This window comes from Nannospalax galili, unplaced genomic scaffold (genome assembly GCF_000622305.1).
Source record: "Nannospalax galili isolate Female #2095 unplaced genomic scaffold, S.galili_v1.0 scaffold72, whole genome shotgun sequence".
Taxonomy (NCBI): Eukaryota; Metazoa; Chordata; class Mammalia; order Rodentia; family Spalacidae; genus Nannospalax; species Nannospalax galili.
The window spans coordinates 6,384,723-6,390,155 of NW_008336933.1; the positions used below are offsets into that span (position 1 = coordinate 6,384,723).

General features: G+C 39.9%; 1 non-coding gene across 1 annotated transcript; it reads left to right on the plus strand.

The window, feature by feature from the left end:
* The first annotated feature begins 3,674 nt into the window (after positions 1 to 3,674).
* Positions 3,675 to 3,777, plus strand: LOC115070125. The gene has a single exon (XR_003849330.1). It is a non-coding gene; the product is annotated as a U6 spliceosomal RNA (small nuclear RNA).
* The last annotated feature ends 1,656 nt before the right edge of the window (positions 3,778 to 5,433 follow it).

Genomic DNA, 5,433 nt, shown 5'->3' on the forward strand with positions numbered 1-5,433 from the left:
CTCTTGCTCCATCATTCCCCTTTACATCACTCTTTCGCAAATGTGTGTTCTGTGTTTATCCAACCCCTTTCTTGGGCTTCTTGAAGTTCATACCCTGATCCCCATCAGGGTCAGCTAGGCTCTGTGTGACTTTACCCTTGTCCTCCTCCTCATCTTGTAACCCACTGATATTGCTCCCTAAGTGCACAGCCACTCTGTTCTTCTTTCCATTCCTCAAATCCACATCAGTCGTAGTTCCCTGTTGCCTCCTCTCCATTTCTCACCTCTCCATTTCTCTTTGTCCATTACCCTTCATTGTATGGTTATTGTTCTAATCGGGCCCTACCTAAGCATAAGTGTGAGGTAGGGATCTGTATTCAAATGCATTGATCAGGTGAGATATTATGAGAAAGTAAACCAAGAATGCATGAATTAGAAGAAATGTATTATTCACAGGCCCCAGATATGTTGGAGTGCCAACATGGGAAGGAGTTCATGGGAAGTTTGAAGGCAGCAGGGAACTCGATAAGCAGGTGGGAAGCAGGACAGAGGCGGCCTCTACAGACTGTAGCTTCCTTGGGGCCACAGAATTCTCCCTTGAGTTTTCTGTAGGGTTGAGGATTTGCTAATTTAAAGAGAATATCTATGAGGAGAAGTTTTTGCATGATCAGCAGCTAGAGGGTGTGTTGGGCTGGGTTCCTCGGATTGCAACCAAATGGGCTATGGTGTAAACAATTACATGAGGAGAGAAAATTTTAAGCAGGCCCAAAGAGATGGAGTACAACTGGGCAACTGGGTCTCAAACAGCTTATATCAGGACCCCAAATGGGTGCCAAAGCAGCAACTATACTAAATCAATCTATGGAAGCCTGGTTGATTTTACCGATAGTATTTGGCACAGACTAAAGAAGTCTTGTGGTTCTTCACTGTGTGTTAACCATCTCGCTCATTAGACTGTAAGCCCCATGAGAGAAGGGCCTCATCTTAGAATATTTCTTGGCATATTTCAGTTATTCATTGTTGAATGACTTGAGTTCATACCCTATAAACAACCAAAAGAGATTTATTCCATTTCTGAAGGATTAGAACTTTGTGGGGGGATTTTCAATGAAAACTTCTCAAACCTGTATTTGCTCTGATAAAATGAAGTTAATAAACTGCAAAAATATGGTCATCAAGATGGCTAGCAGGTAAAGGTACTAGACACCAAGTCTGACCACCTGAATTAATCTCCAGTATCCACAGGGTGGAAGGAGGGAGCTGACTCCTCATTGTCCTCTGACATGTGTGCTGTGGCAGGTGTGTACACACACACACGTGCACACACACAATAAATGAATGTAATTTAAAAATAAATTCTCATAAAAGTGTTTGAGAATAGTTTTTACACTTACTTTATAAAATCAGTTATAGTCTATCAGTGCCCAATGTACATTCACAATTCTTTTTATTCCTGGCCTTCATATTTTAAGACCTCTATTGACTTCAGAATTCAGCTTTACACATTTCTAAATGCAAAGATCATTTTCCTTTCCTTTACACTAAAAAAAAATCATAAAATATTCTAAAGAATTTCAGTCCTGATAACAACAAAGCTACATGACCCCAAAGGAAAGTACTTATAATACACCACAGAAGGAGTCTAGGTTTTATGTTAGACTTTGTTCCCAGAGTTGTTAGGGTCAAAGTCTCAGCACTGCTGGCCCTGTTGGCCCTGTTGTTAATCCTTGTGCTAGGTAGCTTCAGTTGTCAATGCTTCCAACACCTGGGAAAAAGGAACCTCAATTGGGGAATTTCCTCTATCACCAGCCAGTTATCTCAACACTCTAATAGTTAACCAAGGGGCTTATATGCCTCTCTTTAGAATATCTTTGTTGCTCTCAAGATGATTACACGTTGGTATGTGAATCTATTCTTTGTGCTCTCATTTAACATCATGCTGCAATACTGTCACAGAGTATACAAACCAAATCTGAACTTAATACAAGAAAACTTTCTAGGACTGGAGAGATGGCTCAGCATTTAAGAAGTGGGTACTGTTCTTGCAAAGGATCCAAGTTCATATCCCAACACCCATGTAGGGTGGCTCACAACTGCCTATAACCCCAGATCCAGGGTGGATCCAATGTCTCTGACCTCTGAAGGCACCTGCAATCATATGAACACACCTACTCATAGATATACACACATACATATAATTAAAAATAATAAATGTTTTAATAAAGAAAACTCTCCAGCCTTCCCTGGATTTTTTGCTTCTTATGGCACAACTTGCTGAAATCTGAAATCCTGCTGCATTCCCATATTGTCAGCCTGGTGTTGAATACACTGAGGTGTGGCTCAGTGACTCATTCTGTATAACTAACTCTGCTCTCTCCAGGAACTGAGCCACATCCACATATGCAATAGCTCCAACACCAGATGTCAAAAATCAATGTTTACTTAGGAGAGGAAATATGTCATTGAATGATTAAGTGCTAGAAGCACTCTGGGTATATCTTACAGTCCCTTCTTTCCTTTGTAGTTTGTAGTGGGGCTTGCTTACTGGACGCTTGGGGTTTCCATGAGAAAATAACATAGACACTGCCAGCATTGAGGGCTTCATTTCCATTTTAGTAGTAACATTGACCTTGGAAATTCAACAGTTAATAATTTCCTATCTGAAAGGAGGGTCTGAAGCTTACCAGGATGGTAGTTGGGTAGATTCTACTCAGGTATGTATGCATTTTGAAGGCAGGAAGCAGCTTACATGTGCATAAAGATACCAAACTCCAGAACTACATGGCAGTGAGGGCACAGAAAAGTTTTGCCCTGGGAACATGAGACCCATCCACAGCCTTTATCATTAAAAAAATGAGGACAAAAAGTGGCCCTGTCCTCCCATTGTAGGTGACTACAAGACGTCTCACCCACTTGGCTCACATGGACCGTAAGTCACCCCAGGTTGAGAGGCAATAGTAAAAATGTTTTGTGGGTTCAGTTGATGACTGCATGATGCTAAAGGGGCCAAGGATACCAAGTTTTCTCAGGCCCCTTGCTTGGATCAGAGGAAACATATCCACCCTGTGACCACAGCATTAGCCTTAACTAATTCGCCCAAACCATTTACAGTCCTATTACCCAGTCATATTCCTGGTCCCAGAGAAGGAGATTGTGGTAAATATTCCATAGAAGTCTCCTTCTAAATCTTATCATCCCTCAAACTCTTTGACAATATAATGAACAAGAAATTGTTCATATTCGAAGTATACAACATGATGTTTTAACATACATATTCCCTGGCTAATGACTGCTACAAACAAGCTAATTAACATGTTCATCACCTGATATCATTACTTTCTGTGGGAGGAGGTGATAAGGACACTTCAAATACATGCTCAGCAAGTTTTAACTATACAACATGTTATTATTAACTATAATTAGCTGCTGAACAGTCAATCCTCAGAACCTAATCTTATATTAAAGTTTGTACCCTTTGACCAAATCTCCTTTATCCAATCTCAGCCCTTGGCAACTTCTCTTTTTCTCCAAGTTTAATTCTTTTTTTGGATTTAATATCAGCTTAGTGTTCTCCAGATTGATCCATAGGTCATAAATTGCAGGACCTTCTCTTTTAACGCTGGATAAGAGCCCTCTATGAACACTTTTCTCTTGGTTTGTCCAACTTCCACACTTTCAAGAGAGAGCTGTTTCTTGTGTTCCCTTTGGCAGCACATATACTAAAACTGGAACAATACGGAGATTAGCATGGCCCTGTCCAAGAATGACATGCAAATTCATGAAGCATTCCACGTTTTTTAAAAAGAGAAAGAAATCGTTCTTAATGTAGGTGAAAGTACTTCAACAACTATGCAGTTGAAGAATTCTCTAGATTGTATAAAACATATTTTACCATTAGTTAGCTTATTCATTTAGTTAATAAAGAGTATTTGGGACCATGCTCAAAGAATACAAGTACCGATGAGAAATCATTCTTGCCTTCCACAAAGTTATGGTGTAGTGAATTTTTATTTGAGTTGACAGATATAGGTTCTTTTGAGAGGAAAACAGCAAATTGAGGTCATATGAAATTCAATTATTCTCACACAATTCTGTAAGAACCACCTCCCCTTATATGTCAAATTTCATGCAGGGCACAGTGGTGGGTGACATAAGAAATTCATAGCCAGCCTTGGCTACAAAATAAAACCTCCTTTCAACAAGCCAAGGACAGAGGATCTAGTTCAATGAAGCTCTTGCTCAGCATCTGCAAGGCTCTGGGTTTGATCCCTGGCACTGCTGAAAAAATTTTTTAAATTAAATATCATACTGGTATGATGGTGCACACATTTAATCCCAACACTCAGGAGGCAGATCTATTCCTGTGAATTCAAGGCCAATCTTGTCTACATATGAGTTCTAAGTCAGTCAGGGCTACATAGTGAGATCCTGTCTCAAAAACAAAACAGAACAAAACAAAAACCAACCAACCAAACAAACAAACAAAAATCATGGAGCTGGAGAGATGGTTCAGCAGTTAAAGGATTCATTGATCTTGCAGAGGACCTGAGTTTGATTCCTGGCACCCACATGGTGACTAACAACCATTTGTAACTCTAGTTCCAGGGTATCCAATGCCCTCTTCTCACCTCCCTGGGCGTTGCACAACATGGGTGCACTTATATACATGCACTTATACACATAAATAAAAAATAATAATTTTTTTAAATCAAACTTCTTTCTCTTGATATAAAATAAATAGCAAATATGCATTATGAAACTTTATTTCTGATCAATATATATAATTTTGTAGGTAAATTTCTCCCTGAGAACTTTAAAGGGGGGATCTAAATTAGACATTTTATATAAGAATATAGATTTGGGGGCTGGAGAGATGGTTTGGTGGTAGTTAAGCACATTTGCTGTTCTTCTAGAGGATCCAAATTCAGCTCACAGTGCCCACACATCAGGTGGTTCACAACTACCTATAGCTCTAGCCCTAGAGGAGCTGACGCCATCACTGGTCTCCTCAAGTACCTGCACTCACATGGACATAACCACACACAGATACACATGCATACACATAATTAAAAATAATAACTAGGAGCTGGAGAGATGGCTCAGTGGTTAAGATCACTTGTTGCTCTTCTAGCAGACCTGGTTCAATTGTTAGCACCCACAGTGCTGTAACAACTATTTATAACTCCAGTTCCAGAGGATCCAACACTCTCTTCTGGCTTCTGTGGGCACTGCATGCACACGGTCCTCTTACATATATGTAGGCAAAACACTCACACACATAAAGTAAAAATAATAAATAAAATACTAAATGATTAATAATAAGAATAAAGCTGTGTGTGGTGGTGCATGCCTTTAATCTTTGCACTCAGGAGGCAGAGGCAGGTAGATCTCTGTGAAGTCAAGTCCAGCCTGGTCTACATAGTAAGTTCCAGTCCAGCTGGGCTACAGGGGAAT